The following is a 19,127-nucleotide window of genomic DNA, read 5'->3' as shown; positions in this document are numbered from 1 at the left end:
ATGTCTTCGCACCATGGTTGCTCTGGCAATTTATGCTTTTGAAGTTTTCTCAGGGTTTCATCAGTTTCTGTATATCTGAAAAAATTAGGCTGGAGCTGAAACAGATATTTTACGTCATGCTCAATATAAAATAAGTTCTCTAAGTTATCATAGAGAACTTGGCCTGTGGGGAGTGCTTTTACTCCTGAAGCACTTGTTGATGAACTAACTTGATCAGCAACATATTTGTTCAATTTATGTACATAATCTATGTGTTTCATAAGCTGGTCATTATTTGCTAAAGGACTTGGCAGACCTTTATTCTACAAAACTGCAAACTTCTCTGTGAAAGAATTAATCTCTACCTGCATATCCTGGCATCTTCTTTCCAAATTTTGCATCAGAGTTCTCTTGGTTAGAACTCTCTTGATTTCCAGAATGGTGCTTGTCCTGTCTGTGATTTCCAGTGCTTCCAGTTGTTCGCTGGTCTTGGTGTTCAAAAAATGTATAAGCCGGTTGGCTTGTTCAGGCATCTGTCCCAACAAAACTCTTGTTCTTTGGATTTCCACTTGGGCTGCTCTTACCAAGTCAATCTACTCATAAATAACTTGGATAGATGGCCAGAAATTATTTAGGGATTGATTGATGTTGGTCCAAAGAATTCCTTTGATTTCTGCCAGAGGCTTATCCATAGTGAGATCCTTCTCTAATGTTCTCACTTTATTCTCTAATGCTTTAACCTCTCTTATTTTCTCTGCAACATTTATCTTGGATTTGTCATAATTCTTTTCTACTTTTGCCAATTTTTCCTTTACTTGTTTCAGCTCTGACACTTGGAGTCTCAATTCTTCCATGGCTTTTATCAATTCTTCTGTGCTCATATTAGTACTGCTGCCTGGTGCTGTTGCTGTTGTTTCTGTACCTGTAATTACTTCTGCTGTGGCTGCTGGGACATTAGGAGCCAATGTTGTTCCAAGTGTTGAAGGGACTATTGTTGAGAATATGGGGGTTACTTTGGGAGGCTGGGAGGTCGACTCTCCCTGCTTCTCTTTTCGTGCTTTTTCCAGTGCATGCTCTTTATCAGTTAGTCTTTCATTGAGTTACATGAGCAGGTCCATCATGTCTTCTTTTGATTTCTGCTCTATAATTTCTGCAGTCTGAGGGTGCATGGAAGGAGGTAGTTTTCGCTGTTTCCTCAGGGCAACAATGTCTTCTTCTTTCTTCTTCATAAGTGCCTTTATGCCTTTAACATCTTTGGGATCATGTCCCAGTTCAATGATGATTTCTTCTAAAGATTTGATCCTCTTGTCGTTGGCCAGAGAAGAGGCTTTCTCCAAATGTAATTGAGCAGAGGTATTGTCTAAGGAGTTCTGTAACTGATGGGCCAACATTGCTTTGTCAGCCAGTGTAGAATAAACCATTTCTCCAGTCTGTTTGTGAAGTTCAATCTGGTCCAATGGATGAATGTCTTTGGCTAGGACCTCCAAGTTTGTTCTGATGTAATCTGCTGCCGACTGGGGTTGCTGTACCTTTGGCTTAAAATAAGTCATTAAAATTTTGCCTTCTTTAATGTCATAGGCAGACATTAACCTTTGCTGGTTTGAGGGGGCCATCTTCAAGTATTGATTGTACATTTGAATCCTCACAGGATCATTTTTAGCCTTAATTTCTATGAAAGTCCATTTAATGTCAGAGGCCTGTTTGCTTTGTGGCCTGGTAGATGATACTTCAACACTGTGCTGTCTTTCTAGCTCCTGCCTGTGTGAGCCAGTTGATGTTTCTACCACTGGGGAAGTCTGCTGGCTGACTACCCTTTCTCTCCTTAAACTATCAGTAGTTTCTTCAATGATTTCCTCTTCTGAAAGAGGATTCAATCTTTGCCTCTTTGCACCTGGTTGTTCTGCAGGCCCACTGATAGGTGTGGTGGTTTCTCTATCTCTCTTCCTGTTTCTTTCCTCATTTAGAGGAGTCTGCAATGCTGGAATTTTTGCTGCTTTAGTTTGGGCTGGAGGAATTTGTACTTGACCCTGTTCTTTGGACACCCCTGGCTGATCAGTCATTATTGGCTACTCTGTAGTTTCTACCTCTTTACCCTTTGAAGTCCCTGTGACTGATGTGCTGGTTTTCTGTGTAGGCTGCTGAGAAGTTCCAGCAGAGGATGTTCCAACTCCTGATTGTTGAGGCAGCTTGAAAGATACCTGTCCAAAAGAGTCCAGGTCAAGGGTTTTTTCAAGATCTTTCATAGCTTTTTCCATCTTTTCCTATTCACTAATTTCTTCTATTAAGGTCCCTTCTACCCATTCTTCCTGATTTGCATACTGTTCAATTTCTGGGATCCTATGATGTACATATACTGATAGCTTGTTTCTTACCCTTCTGTCACTTATGAAACTACATGGGTCATATGGCATCCACAAAAAACTTTTCTTCAATCTAAGGTGTTCTTCTAATATCTTCTCAGCATCTTTCCATGCATCCATACAATTGATGACATAAGGGCCTAACTGGTTTTTGATTCTCAGCTGAGCCTTCTTCTTTACTTTACAAAAGTGGGTTAAGTCTACATTGATGATCTGTCTGAAATATTCTAATGCAAATAACCTCATGGGCACATATCTAGGCAACTTGAAAGGGCAAATTTCACATCCATACATTCTGATTTCTATGTGATTCTGGTAGAGGTACCAGTCACCTATCCTGTACTGTTTGGAAAGCTGCAAAATCTTCTTCATGTCACTAGTGATCCTAGGAGGAGGAGCTCCTATCAACAGAGTGGAGGCTGGGTGTACAAATAAGTCAATGAATTCACTATAGGTATAAGGGGAGTCACAGTTATGGAAGACTGAGCTCCAAAAGATCACAGACCTCCGATTTCCTTTTGAGTCTAATTTCCTGATGGGAAATGGAAAGCTGTCTGGCTGATAATATAACAACAGATGGTATATAAAAGATGTGTATTTGAAGACTCCTTCTCTATCCAAATTTATAAATTGATCATGGATTTTGTTGGCAATAAAAGTGGCATAGTCATACTTGACAGCAGGGGGTTGTCCTGGAGTAAAGATCGATAATAGAACCAGGGTGATATCATCCACATATTCACTGGACCTAAATCCCAAGATCAAGGATATCATGTCAAGAATGAGTTTTCCAGTCTCAGTGAACCAGGTATGCAAATAGGGAGGTGGGCCTTGGGGCTGGCAGTTTGGTTTCATGAACATCTGAGCAATACGGGTTATCTCTGAGTTGGGCAATTAAGAAGCTTTTTCAAGCAAAAATCCCATGGAAAGACGAGAAAGGGGCTCAGTGGAATGGAAATGTATCATCTCATTGATGGATTCAACAGTTATGGAAAAAAGGACAGTGTGGGAAGGAGACATAACTGCTCTATGGATAGGGTCATAGTTGGCACAACATTGGTGAATGATGTCTGGGAAAACATGGACTGAGGGAAGGAAGTACATGGGAAGGTTTGATTCCCACAGTCCAAAAATTTCAGATTTGCTTAGATAACTATCCCTAATTTGGCATAAGGTCTGAAGATGATTCTTGTCACCAGATAAATCTTTTATTTGGAAATCTCTATCGGCCAAGGGTAGATAATTTAAGTCTTTGTGAGGTGCATTCATAGGCACGACATTCAGGGCTATGGGGGCTTCCATGTTTGGTTCTTATGTATTCAAACTGGAATTTGGGCTTTCTGTGGAAAATTGGACTAAACAACAGGTTTAGGAGTCTTTTTATGGACTAAACAGACTATTTTCAACTCGAATTTGGCTTTCTCAAGTAGAATTTTCAGTGGAAAAGCGAAATTGCAGGTTTGCAGGGCAAAAACGGATAAATACCTGGATTACGGAGGTAAACTGTGTATTTTCAGGTCAAATGGCAGACTGCAGAGCACGATGCTAGAGTTTCTTGGCCGGGTGATGGGCTAACTACTCGGACAGTCGACTGGACGTATTTTGCATGGAGCACAGTTTGCAAAGAGTCACGGTGAAAATGACATTTTATCATTTATTTAATGAAAATTGATTTAGCAGGTACTTTTTGGCATTTATTGAGCGGATGACGTCAGCATGATGTCGGGGGGGGGGGGGTACGGGACAGATGACGTGGCAGTGTGGATGGTGACATGGTAGGTGACATCAGCGAGGGATGATGTGGCAGGATGACGTCAGCGAAGGGTCAGTGGGAGGGCGGTAAGCTGTTTTGCCCACACCGCTTTTGGGCTAGGACGGTTTTGAGCGGAGGGGCAGCGAACACGGCGACGGAGTGATGCGTGTCCCAGGTACGGGCGTGAAACCACCAGTTTCCTGGGACTTAACATGCAGTGGATAGGTGGGTTGCGAAATGATCCGCAGCCGTCGGATGCGAGGGCCGAGATCGGACGATGGGCGCTCTCCTAAGATGGCATGTGCTTTAAGCGGTGGGACCGATGTAATTAACCACGGTTTTAATGGTTTCGGGAGCGATTGTATTGGTTGTCGGATTTGGCTATAATTAACCCGGAAGGTTAATTATTCCTTTATTTGCACGGTAAGGCTATTAAAGGTTTCAAATAAACAATTAATTCCCATTTGTATAGTAACATATGGCTTATAATAAAACCAGGGCGGGATATTTAACGTTTGAGAATTATATATATATATATATATATACATAATACGGGGATTGGGAAGAATTACAAGGGATTTATATAATAGAGTTAATCGTTAATATGGTTTCAAAGAATAGAAAAGCGCTAAGTTATAATGTTACAAAACTTAGGCAAAAAGGGAAAAACAGGGGTTTATAGAAGAAATAAGACGACTTCTCCTAAGTAAAAATAGGGTTTTACTTTAGGCAATGCTTATGAAATGAGATAAGTGGTTTAGAGGATATCAAGTAGATCCTAATATCTCTGGGGGAATTTAGTAAATGATTAGGGAAAGTAAGAAGGGGAGTTAGTCATCCTTCGCTTGATCTGCATCCAAACATCTGCCATGGTACTTGTGATAACAGTAAGATGAACATTCTGAGAGACAAAATCAACCACAAGTATGCTTCTGCAACACCAATCTACCTGCCCAGCTTACTATGCATAACATTTTTTCTTCTTTTTCTATGAGTGCATTTAGACTAGCAAACCCTTTTCAGCTTTTCTTTTCTTTACATGATAAGCCTACCTAAGTCTGCACCTATTACATCCAAGGGCTCAGATTAGATAGTTGAGCTCCTTTGCTTCTCTACCTATCTACTTATTTGCCAAGATTAAACAGTTTGGACAGATTTTTATTCTCTATCTCTAAAACAGGAAATTCGAACTTGAGCTGGCCAAGATTAAGCTATTTGGCCATTCATCAGTTGTGGTAAAAAGTTCAACAAGATGTACATGATGCTTTATTTACAAAAAATGAAATAGTAGTGGCATTTGGACTTGCACACTTTCCAGGTCTTTTTTCTTTGGGGTTCATTTCTTTTCATTTTTTCTTTTGACCATTTTTATTTTTTTCACCCTTTGATTTTTCTTTTAATATATACCCTCTTTACATTTTTTAAATTTTTTGATTTTTTTACAATAGGGAAAACCTTTGCAACAAGAAAAGGTATGAACATATTGCAGAGCTAATCAAGTCAATCATGAAATATGACACCTATTGGTATAGGAGCATAACACTGGCTCCACTTGGGGATGGCTTTTCCTGGTGGAAAGTCAAGGACAGTAGGTCAGATGGCCTTCTCCATAACTTTGACTGTGCTCTGAAATTTCCTTCTGCTGGTTTCTTTATTTTATATATGACAGTTACACTTATGAGGCTCAGGGGCTTCTTTTTGGGCTTCATCTTAATCAAGAAGTTGGATCAAAGTAGTGTTTCAGCATCCGACCATTAACTGGCCCTTCTTCTGTTTCTGAACCATCCAGGTTCTTCAAAAAGTAAGTATTGTTCCCCTGTGAGGCCTGGATAATAAAAGGTCCCTTCCATAGGAAGTCAAACTTCCCATGTTTTCCTTTGTCTTCTCTCCTGGAATCCCATTTTAAAACTTTGTCCCCTAGGTAAACATATTTTGCCTTGGTCCTCTTATTAAATATTTTCTTGAGTTTTTCTTGTAACACTTGGGATCTTTGGTATACCTCTTCTCTGGTCTGCCGCAAATGGATGGTCTGATTTATTCTTCTTTGAATGTCATTAGGCTCCACCTGAGCTTCTTGCAGTAATTTCATTATAGGGACACCTAATGATGAAGGAAATACAACCTCCATACTATAGACTAGTTCATAGGGGCTAGTTCCAATGGATCTCTTGGTAGTTAATCTGTCTGCCCATAGTGCATTGGTAAGTTTCTTGTGCCAGTTTTTCTTGTTTTCTTCCAATACTTTCTTAATAATATTGATCAGACTTTTATTGGAGGACTCAGCTAGACCATTACCTTGAGGGTAATAGGCTGTGGAATGGCCTAAGATGATGTGGTACTTGTTACAAAAACTGATCATTTTCTTGGATTTGAAAGCGGTGGCATTGTCAGTTATGATCTTTTCAGGACAGCCAAATCGAGACATTATGTTGGTTTGTAAGAATTCTATAATCACTGTATCAGTGGCTTGTCTGGAAAGAATGGCTTCTATCCGTTTGGTGAAATAATCTGTGGCAGTGAGGATCCATTTATGTTGGCCAGAAGAGGGAGGATGGATTTCCCCAATGAAGTCCAAACCCCATTGTTGAAATGGTCTTTCAGTGGAAATTGGTCTAAGGGGTAGAGGTAAAAGTTTCCTCTTGCCTTAAAAAATTTGGCATTTGTGGCAAGCAGTGACAAACTTCTTGACATCAGTGAACAAGGTTGGCCAATAAAATCCAGCCCTTAGGATTTTGCCTGCAGTTAATTTCCAGTATAGGTGTCCACCGCAGTCCCCTGCATGAAATTCTTTGAGGATTTTGTCAACTTCTTCTTTTATTAAACAATTCAATAGAATACCTTCATGATTTGTCCAAAAAAGAGCATTATCTAAAATACAAAATTCTGAAGATTTCATTTTTAAAAAACATTTTCTTTGTTCTGGATAACCCTGGAGGAGCCTGCAGGTTTAATAATACATGAGTTATATCAGCATACCAAGGTGATTCTAAGAAGGCCTAGCTGATTTGTGGAGTCGCCATCTCCTGTTCGCTATCCAGCTCATTGATATCCAGGGCTTGAAAGTTTGTTTTAGTCATGAGTTTAGCCAATCCCTGTCCCTTTATAAGATTTGTAGGTTTTATTTCAATATCATACTCCAATATATTAGCTATCCATTTGCCTCGTTTGCCTTCAATTCCCTCCTGAGTCAGGATATCTTTGACAACAACACTTGGTACATAAGCTATTACATGGGAGTACAATATGTAGACTCTGAAGTCCTTAATAGCTTTCACAAGTGCATAAGCCTGTTTTTCCATGATTAGGTATTTTAGCGATGCATCTCTAAGTGCTTTACTTAAAAAGGCTATGGGTTTTTCACATCTTTGATCATCTTTTTGTAGTAAAACAACAGCAATGGTGTGTTCTGATGCAAATGAAAATATTATGAAGTATCTATCACATTTTGGACTTGTAAGGACTGGTGTTCTGGTCAAAGCCATTTTAATTTCTTCAAATGATTGTTTAGCTTCTAATGTCCATTTAACCTTGGAATCTTTTTTCAACATATTGTTCCGCAATCTAATTAATTCAGCCAAATTAGGTATGAATCTTATTAAAAAGTTAATTTTTCCTAGGAAAGCTTGAAGTTCTTTGATATTTCTGGGGTGGTGTATTTGTAGAATGGCTTCTATTCTATCAGGATCAATTTTGATGCCATCTTTGGAGATGATATGGCCTAATAGTTTGCCTTCCTCCAGACCGAACAACGACTTCTTAGGATTTAATGAGATACCATACTTTCTGCATTTTAAAAACACTTGTCTCAAATGATCTAAATGTTGCTGATCTGATTTAGAAAACACAGTAAGATCATCTAGATATATGACCAGAAAATCGTGAATTTCTTTTGCAAAAGCTATGTCCATTGATCGTTGGAAGGTTGCCCCTGCATTCTTAAGTCCAAATGGCATTTTAACATATTTGAAAGTTTCGCATGGTGTTGTAAAAGTAGTCTTTTCCTGGTCATCAGGATGGACTAGAATCTAGTTAAAGCCTGAGAACCCATCCAAAAGTGAAATCCTAGAGGCACCTACTACCCTTTGTAAAATGTGGTCCATCTTAGGTAAGAGGTAGTGGTCTTTCAAAGAAACCTTATTTACATTCCTTAAATCGACACACAATCTGATTTCTCCTATTTTCTTCCTAGTGGGTACTAAATTAGACACCCACTCTGAAAACCTGATAGGAGCAATTATCCCTGCTTCATACATTCATTTGATTTCTTTTTTCAGTTAAGGGGAGTAGTACAGGGTTAATTTCTTGAGAATGCAACAAGATGATGGAGCTTAGGGGAAATGAGTCGCCTTCATTAAGTGGGCTCGCAGGCAAATTATGGCGCAAAGTCTATTTTTAGACTATGTCTATTTTTAGACATATGGATCATGGTCTATGAGTTGCAGGATGCTATTTATGGATGATTGGTCATGTTGGGAAAAATAGATGGACTTTTATTTTTGGATCACAGCAGGATTGATCAGAGTCTATTTTTAGACTGCTAGTCAAAAATAGAAAATTCAAATATTATTGTCTCATAATAACATTTAGACTATAAACATTATCTTATCCTCTTGGAGCACTTCAATTTGAGCTACAAATGTGGCACATGCAGCTGTCAGAAGGAAATACGCTTTCTTTGTGGGTCAGTTGAGCTATTGCATGCACATTAGTTAGAACTCATGCATGTGAGTTCTGTGGAGTTGGATGTGGAGTTGATGGAGTTGTGTTCAGTTTGACTTGGTTAACTAGTTGTAATTAGTCTAACTGCAAATAGACTAGTGATGAGTGATGTGAATTAATTGATTAAATTAATTCACTAATTATTAACTCATAATGCATCTGAAGAATACATCAGTTAACTCAGTGCATGTACAGTTCGGTGGAGACAGGTGTTAGAGGTTGAGATTGCTATCAGTTGTGACTATAGTTGTGCATGAGATCTTGCACAATCAATATATTGAGTATGCCCATGAGGATTGTACAACATATGCCTAGTGAAATAGCCTGTGCTCACGTGATTTCCAGGGTGAGTGATTTTCACATGGTATTGTGTGCAATAGAGGCAGGCAAAGCAGTGGAGAAGATTTGAACCTGTGACTTGTTTGGATCTGAGCTAGTTTTGTGTGTAACAGGTGGAGATAGTGCTGGATACTTGAGAGGAGTATTGTACTATGTATTGTTACATGTTCTCAATTATTAATATACAGATAATGTGGGGTTTTCAGCTGTAAGCTTTCCCCGGGTTACATACTGTGTTAATTTGTGCATGCTATTGATGTTTCATTGTTTTTGATGCTGCTAAATTGATGATCAACGTAGAGGAGGTTATGTATTATGCATGTATTCCGTAATAGTGTATAATCGGGATAATCTCTATTGAATAAGTGTTTATTATTCAAAATTTCTACATGGTATCAGAGCTGGTTGATTTGTAGAAAAAGTTCTATATGGTATCGGAGCTGTTGATCATCAGATCTACTATTCAGAAAGTGTTTACATTCTATTTCTTCAGGCAGAGTCTGTAATCGGGCCAGGTAGCCTCTGGATTCATCCTTCCTTTGGAAGGTGAGATATCCGGTAAAAGCCCATACAGTCAATCTCTGTACGAGAAATACTTTGTTCTCACGAATTCTAGATCGGAGGCGGTTGAGTTTGGAGCTGGTGGAATTCGAATTTGCAGCAATATTTTCTTGGTATCAACGTGGCAATGTCTTTCAACGGATTGCGATTGGAGTATGCTCTTGAGGGCAGCTCAAACTATATTGCATGGAAGGACAAGATGGAGGCAGTGTTGGATGATAATGGGCTGAAGGATTTCATAGAGGCTGATGTCCCAAAGCCTACTGATGCTGCGCAAGTTGATACTTGGCAAAAGAAGACAACAAAGTGTCGAAGGATTCTGTTGGAGGGCGTGAAGGATCAAATTGTGTCCAGCTTGCATGGAAAGGCTTCTCCATACTTGATGTGGGAAGCATTAACAGATCTATTCCAAAGCAAGAGTGATTAGAGGAAGCTGGCACTCAAGGATAAACACAGAAACATCAAATGTGAGAAGGGAGACAGTATGCCCAAGTATCTCACGAAGTTCACTCAGTGCAGAGATGAGCTAGGAAGTGTGGGGGTGACTGTCGATGATGAGGACTTGGTGAGCTTGGCTCTCCTTGGTCTTCCGAAGAGTTGGCATTCCTATCAGGACTCTATCAATGGTCGGGAGAAATTGCCAGGATGGGAGAGACTTTGGTCAGATCTTGTGCAGGAGGAGATCAGGCGGAATACCAGGGACGGATCTTCATCAAAGGGAAATGATGAAGAAAATTGTGCTTTGGCTGCCAAAGCAAAGAAGGGGAAGAGCAAGAAAGCTTCTCAGTCTGGTGCGAAAGGCAAGAAGCAGGACATGTCCAAGGTGAAGTGTTTTCACTGTCACCAACATGGACACTATGCCACTAATTGTCCGCAGAAGAAGAAGAAAAAGCAAGCTGCTGGATCTGCAGCATGAGAGGCTCTAGCCTCGCAGGTTGAGCTTGATTTTTCACTGATCGCATGCTTGGTATCAAGTGTGATGGGATCGGTATGGTTCTTGGATAGTGGTGCGTCTTTTCACATGACAGGAGATCGAGATTTGTTTTCTGATCTGGATGAGAAAGATCTTGGAATGCACATTGAGATGGGCGATGATGGTAGATACAGTGTGACCGGTATTGGTACCATTTCCTTTGAGAGGGAGTCTGGTAAACCCTTCGTATTGAAGGAAGTGATGCATGTTCCAGGATTGAAGAAGAATCTTATCTCTGTGGCGATGTTAGAAGACAAGGGATATGATGTTGTTTTCAGTGAGGGAAAGGCTTTCCTGCGCAGCAAGACAACTGGAGAAACCTAGAAGATAGGGGTTCGAGTGAGGAACCTTTATCAGTTACATGTAGATGTATGCGTAGCAATGGCATGCAAGGCAGAAGGATTGGTGAGCCGGGATGATGGCGAGCCGTGGCACAGGAGATTGGGTCACCTTCACCATGGAGCCATGAAGATACTGCAGTAGATCACTACAGGGCTTCCTAAAGGCACTCTTGCGCAGTCAGATCAGTGCAAGGGGTGTACTTTGGGAAAGTTTGTGAAAGCTACCTTTCACAAGAAGGATAGTCGCGCCACAACGATCCTTGAAAAAAATCACACAGATGTCTGTGGACCTTTCTCAGTAGCTTCGACAAAAAAACACAGGTATTATGGGATTTTTGTTGATGATTTCTCTCTTAAGTGCTGGATCTTCTTCATGCAGAAGAAGAGCGAGACATACTCAAAATTCTGTGAGTTCAAAGCACTGGTCAAGGAGGAGTCGGGGAAGAAGGTGAAGGATCTTAGGAGTGATAATGGTGGTGAATACATCTCTGGCGAGTTCAAGGATTTCTGCAGTGCAGAAGAGATTTGAAGAGAGCTCATAGCTCCCCATAACCCATAGCAGAACAGGGTTGTTGAGCGGAAGAACAAAACGATCGTGGGTGCTGCACGGGCGATGTTGCATGATCAGGGCCTACCCCTTCACTTGTGGGTGGAAGCATGCAATACAATAGTTTATGTGTAGAACCGTTGTCCTCAGAGGATACTTGGCATGAGTACACTCGAGGAGGCTTATTCTGGTAAGAAGCTTGATCTTTCTCATTTGAGGATTTTTGGTGCTAATGTTTACATGCATGTGACGAAGGATGCCAGGAAGAAGTTGGAGCCGACTGCAGAGGTTGGGATATTTGTGGGGTACACTGATACGCCCCACAAATATCGTGTGTATTTGCCAGACAGTGGTAAGACTGTTGTACGATGGGATATAAAATTTCAGGAGGAGAAAGCCATGAAGTGTTCGCTTGAGAGGGAGCCACACTTGCATGCAGATGAGGAGCTATTAGTTCCTAAGGATGATCTTCAGGACGTGGATCAGCCACAGGACGAGGTTCATGGACTGGAAGAGACCACTCATGCAGCGCCAACCATCAGAGGGCGAAAGCGCTTGACAGAAGCTGAGCGACTGGGTCAAGATCATAGAAAATTTTAGGGGCGAATGTTCGCCCTTTGGCGAAATTAAGGGGTTTTAAATTTTTAGTGGGCGAATATTTTGTGTCATAGTACATTTTTACAAATCACCTCAAATAGCCCACCTTATTTTAAGGGAGAGGGTAAAAAAGGTAAATTTAGCCCTTGAAATTAGGAGTTACAACCTTCCATTCGCCCATTTCAAGAATAGGTTTTATTTAAGTGAATCCATTCACCCAAGAATAGGTTTTATTTAAGTGAATCCTATGGGCCAAATACCATATTTATAAAAGAGGTATGGTAAATTAATAAAAATATAAATAAATGAGAAGTATGGTAAATAAATAAAACATTTTTTATATTTACTCCATAAGTCACCTTATATACATGCAATGGTGTATACAAATAAAAATATAAGTAAAGTGGAGGTATGGTAAATAAATAAAACGTCTTTTTATACTTATTCAAAAGGTATGGTAAATAAATAAAAAATAAATAAACTAGCGTATGATAAATAAATAAAACCTCTTTTTATATTTACTTACTCAAAAGGTATGGTAAATAAATAAAAAATAAATAAATTAGACGTATGGTAAATAAATAAAACCTCTTTTTATATTTAGTCCATAACCCTCGTTCTATTTATGAAGGCTCAAGAAAGAGGTTTTATTTAACTGAATCCCATGGGCCAAATACCATATTTGTAAAAGAGGTATGGTAAATTAATAAAAATATAAATAAATGAGAGGTATGGTAAACAAATAAAGCATTTTTTTATATTTACTCCATAAGTCACCTTATATTTATGAACACTCAAAAAATGTGTTATATTTAGGTGAAACCTATGGGCAAAATACTATGGGACAAATACCATGGACTAGATTGTTATTAATACCATGCAAAAAACATTATTAACCCTAATATTAGTATTAATAAAAATAAAAATGACACATGGTATTAACCCATGGTATTCACCAAAATGGCACATGGTATTGACCCATGGTATTCACCTGGAATGTAGCATATTTAAATGGGGGAATTAAACTAGCATAGATCCATCTTTACTCTGGATCTACTAACCCCCGAGAGGTATCAAATATTGTGATATGCAAACTAGCATAGAGTGAAAAAATATTTGATCCCTCTCAGGGCTTATTGGATGGTGTAATTTAATGTATGTTAAACATTTTAGCTTGGTTAAAATAAAAAATAAAATAAAAATCAACTATTAACTTTTATTAACTTTTATAAGTTACTAATAGTAATTTTTAAGCTCCACCTTTATGATAACCCATGGTAATACCAAGATCTTACAAGATTTTATAATTAAGTAAAATATTCGCCATGCCTGGTGAGAGATTCGCCAAGAAATTATATATACATATTATATTATTGATAAAATCGCCTTCCATTTTTCCTATATACCATGGAGATTCGCCCATTTATTATACTTATAAATTTAGGGGGGGTTCTTAAAATTTTCCCTAGTCAAGATGCAGAGAAAGTTGTAGGACCACCTACAACCCAAAGCAGGTAGAGACAGTCACCTGATCGGTACACTGGATACATGGCTCTTGTGAGAAAATGTGTTGTGACTGAGCCATCCTCTTTCGAGGAAGCTGTGGAGGATCCTGCATGGGTAGATGCCATGGTGGAAGAGTATGATTCGATTGTCAGAAACAGTGCATGGGAGATTGTCCCAAGACCGGAGGGGAAATCAATGGTGGGTTCGAGATGGATCTACAAAGTGGTGCAGATGGGGTGGCACATTTATCAGATGGATGTGAAGACTGCGTTCCTTCCTGGAGGTTGGAGGAAGGAGGATACTACTTCAACAGAGGTAGTGGATGCCACTGTTTATCGACAGTTGGTGGAGTCGCATGTGTGTAGGCTCAAGAGAGGCACATCGGGATATGGATCTTGGTATAGACAGGAGGATGCAGATTGGGCAGGGAGCTCAATGGACGACATCAGGTACCATCATATTAGAGATTGTGTGCAGGGGAGAATCATGTTACTTTCATACATTCCAACGGAGGATCAGGATGTTGATATCTTGACGAAGGCGCTCACCAGGAGCAAATTCGAATACCACCGAGGCAGGATAGGGGTTGATGATAATCCATATCTTGTTGAGAGGGAGTGTTGAGAATGCAACAAGATGATGGAGCTTAGTGGAAAGGAGTCGCCTTCACTAAGTGGGTCCACAGGCAAATTATGGCGCAAAGTCTATTTTTAGACTATGTCTATTTTTGGATATATGGATCATGGTCTATGAGTTGCAGGATGCTGTTTATGGATGATTGGTCATGTTGGGAAAAATGGATGGACTTCTATTTTTGTATCACAACAGGAGTGATCAGAGTCTATTTTTAGACTGCTAGTCAAAAATAGAAAAGTCAAATATTATTGTCTCATAATAATATTTAGACTATAAACATTATCTTATCCTCTTGGAGCACTTCAGTTTGAGTTACAGATGTGGCACATGCAGCTGTCAAAAAGAAATACGCTTTCTTTGTGGGTCAGTTGAGCTATTGCATGCATGACATTAGTTAGAACTCATGCATGTGAGTTCTGTGGAGTTGGATGTGGAGTTGATGGAGTTGTGTTCAGTTTGACTTGGTTAAACTAGTTGTAATTAGTCTAACTGCAAATAGACTAGTGATGAGTGATGTGAATTAATTGATTAAATTAATTCACTTTATTAACTCATAATGCATTTGAAGAATACATCAGTTAACTCAGTGCATGTACAGTTCAGTGGAGACAGGTGTTAGAGGTTGAGATTGCTATCAATTGTGACTATAGTTGTGCATGAGATCTTGCACAATCAATGTATTGAGTATGCCCATGAGGATTGTACAACATATTCCCAGTGAAATAGCCTGTGCTCACGTGATTTCCAGGGTGAGTGATTTTCACATGGTATTGTGTGCAATAGAGGCAGGCAAAGCAGTGGAGAAGATTTGAACTTGTGACTTGTTTGGATCTGAGCTAGTTTTGTGTGTAACAGGTGGAGATAGTGCTGGATACTTGAGAGGAGTATTGTACTATGTATTGTTACATGTTCTCAATCATTAATATATAGATAGTGTGGGGTTTTCAGCTGTAAGCTTTCCTCGGGTTACATACTGTGTTAATGTGTGCATGCTATTGATGTTTCATTGTTTTTGATGCTGCTAAATTGATGATCAACGTAGAGGAGGTTATGTATTATGCATGTATTTCGCAATAGTGTATAATCGAGATAATCTCTGTTGAATAAGTGTTTATTATTCAAAATTTCTACATAATTCTTCTGAGCTTTTGCTTGAATGGTTTTTGATTTTACTTGAGGGGTATTGTATGTTGAATCACAGAGGTGTCACAAGATTTCAGATCTTCATAGCTCCAGGCAAAAACATCCTGGAATTCTTTGATCAATTCAACATATTTAAGTTTTTGATGAGGAGGCAAAGTTTTGGATAATTTTATCATTTTCGGATTTTGTTCAGTTCCTATGTTACAGTCTTCAATGTCTGCTTTTGGAGGTTGCATCTCGGGTTTCTTTGGGATATCATTAGAATCGAAGAAATCTTCCAAAGGAGTTAATCCTTTGGGCAAATAATTGTCTTTCAAATTAATAACTTCAGATTCTCCTCCGATAATCTCATCGATGTCTACTTCTTTAAGATCTTGCAACTTTTTATCGGTAAATTTCATTGGGTGAAGTATTTGAGTTGCACTTTCTGCTGAAATGTCTCTTTCAATTTTATCTATTTGATCAACCTCACTAACAGTGTCCGTGTCTATATTAGTGCTAGAAAACTCCTCTTCAAGGGTCAAGAAATTGTTAATTTGAATATCATTGTCAAACACTTGCCAGTTCTTTACATTGTCGGGTATGGCTGGCCTGTGTCTAGTCTCAGCTATAAACTGATGATTGGGTTCAAATGGCAATTTACAAGTGCTGGCAAATGTTTCCAACCTGTGAGCATGCAAATTATGTTTTCTTGGAATTTTGGCAAGCTGTGTTTCCAGAAATGTATTAAGGATCTCAATCGTTGTTCCTGTGTCAGATCTTAATCTGGGATCATTTGTGAGGAAGTTCCCTTTTATCTGTTGAATGACTAAATCAGAGTCTCCCAAAACTGATACCCTGATTTCCCCTAAACTTTTGATCAATTTAAGTCCTAGCAATAGGGCTTCATATTCAACCATATTATTGGTGCATCTAAAGTTTAATCTGTAAGCATGCCCTTCAACATGATCATTTTCTTGATTGTGTACCCAAATCCCTGATCCTGCCCTTAATTTATTAACTAAACCATAAAATTCTAAGTACGAGAGAATTTCATGTTCATAATTGGTATAAGGGATTTCAGCAATCTGTTTGATAGAAAGATATGTTTCTTTAGTTTCATCTAGTTTCTCCTGAGTGTCTGATATATCATTGTTCTCAGAAATTTCTTGAATTTGAACACTAGACTTTTCGTTTATAATTTCTTCTTGTTCTAATGCTAAAACCTTGACATCAGTTGGAGGATCAATTTCAACATTGTATAGAATGAAGGAGTCCATGTCAGAGTGCATGGAGTAGATGGGAAAATTCTGGGGTTTCTCCTGACTACTTACCACATATTTCATTAAAGTTTCTCGGTACAATCTCTTTGGTTGACCAAATACTGAAATAGTAGCATAGGACATGTCCAACTGTAAAGATCCTTGGAGCTTTGCACCCCAAGATCTAGACAACAACATGCCATATTTTGGTGGAATATCAGCTACCACTATGTCCATTAAAATGGTCTTGGCAGGGTATTGAACTAATGATACACATAAATCTTTGATCAATGCTAGACATCTGACCTGGATTGAATCAAAAGAGAATAAGTCTTTATATGGCATGGTAATATCTAGGTCCAAATTCCCCATTACAGATTTGGGCATTAAGTTATGAGAAGCACATCGGGATATGGATCTTGGTACAGACAGGAGGATGCAGATTGGGCAGGGAGCTCAACGGACGACATCAGGTACTATCATATCAGAGATTATGTGCAGGGGAGAATCATGTTACTTTCATACATTCCAACGGAGGATCAGGATGCTGATATCTTGACGAAGGCGCTCACCAGGAGAAAATTCGAATACCACCGAGGCAGGATAGGGGTTGTTGATAATCCATATCTTGTTGAGAGGGAGTGTTGAAAATGCAACAAGATGATGGAGGTTAGTGGAAAGGAGTTTCCTTCACTAAGTGGGCCCGTAGGCAAATTATGGTGCAAAGTCTATTTTTAGACTATGTCTATTTTTAGACATATGGATCATGGTCTATGAGTTGCAGGATGCTGTTTATGGATGATTGGTCATGTTGGGAAAAATAGATGGAATTCTATTTTTGGATCACATCACGAGTGATCAGAGTCTATTTTTAGACTGCTAGTCAAAAATAGAAAAGTCAAATATTATTGTCTCATAATAATATTTAGACTATAAACATTATCTTATCCTCTTGGAGCACTTCAGTTTGAGCTACAGATGTGGCACATGCAGCTGTTAGAAGGAAATACACTTTCTTTGTGGGTCAATTGAGCTATTGCATGCATGACATCAGTTAAAACTCATGCATGTGAGTTCTGTGGAGTTGGATGTGGAGTTGATGGAGTTGTGTTCAGTTTGACTTGGTTAAACTAGTTGTAAATAGTCTAACTGCAAATAGACTAGTGATGAGTGATGTGAAATAATTGATTAAATTAATTCACTAATTATTAACTCATAATGCAACTGAAGAATACATCAGTTAACTCAGTGCATGTACAGTTCAGTGGAGACAGGTGTTAGAGGTTGAGATTGCTATCAGTTGTGACTATAGTTGTGTATGAGATCTCGCACAATCAATGTATTGAGTATGCCCATGAGGATTGTACAGCATATGCCCAGTGAAATAGCCTGTGCTCACGTGATTTCCAGGGTGAGTGATTTTCACATGGTATTGTGTGCAATAGAGGTAGGCAAAGCAGTGGAGAAGATTTGAACCTGTGACTTGTTTGGATCTGAGCTAGTTTTGTGTGTAACAGGTGGAGATAGTGCTGGATACTTGAGAGGAGTATTGTACTATGTATTGTTACATGTTCTCAATCATTAATATACAGATAGTGTGGGGTTTTCAGCTGTAAGCTTTCCTCGGGTTACATACTGTGTTAATGTGTGCATGCTATTGATGTTTCATTGTTTTTGATGCTGCTAAATTGATGATCAACATAGAGGAGGTTATGTATTATGCATGTATTTCACAATAGTGTATAATCGGGATAATCTCTGTTGAATAAGTGTTTATTATTCAAAATTTCTACATAATTCTTCTGAGCTTTTGCTTGAATGGTTTTTGATTTTCCTTGAGGGGTATTGTATGTTGAATCACAGAGGTGTCACAAGATTTCAGATCTTCATAGCTCCAGGCAAAAACATCCTGGAATTCTTTGATCAATTCAACATATTTAAGTTTTTGATGAGGAGGCAAAGTTTTGGATAATTTTATCATTTTCGGATTTTCATATTTAAGTTTTTGATGAGGAGGCAAACTTTTGGATAATTTTATCATTTTCGGATTTTCTTCAGTTCATATGTTACAGTCTTCAATGTCTACTTTTGGAGGTTGCATCTTGGGTTTCTTTGGGATATCATTAGAATCAAAGAAATCTTCCAAAGGAGTTAATCCTTTGGGCAAATAATTGTCTTTCAAATTAATAACTTCAGATTCTCCTCCGATAATCTCATCGATGTCTACTTCTTTAAGATCTTGCAACTTTTTATCGGTAAATTTCGTTGGGTGAAGTATTTGAGTTGCACTTTCTGTTGAAATGTCTGTTTCAATTTTATCTATTTGATCAAACTCACTAACAGTGTCCGTGTCTATATTAGTGCTAGAAAACTCCTCTTCAAGGGTCAAGAAATTGTTAATTTGAATATCATTGTCAACCACTTGCCAGTTC

Source organism: Pinus tabuliformis, chromosome 6 (genome assembly GCF_031772625.1).
Source record: "Pinus tabuliformis cultivar Carrire ecotype Pingquan chromosome 6, CPIR1, whole genome shotgun sequence".
NCBI lineage: Eukaryota > Viridiplantae > Streptophyta > Pinopsida > Pinales > Pinaceae > Pinus > Pinus tabuliformis.
This window is presented reverse-complemented; position numbering follows the sequence as displayed.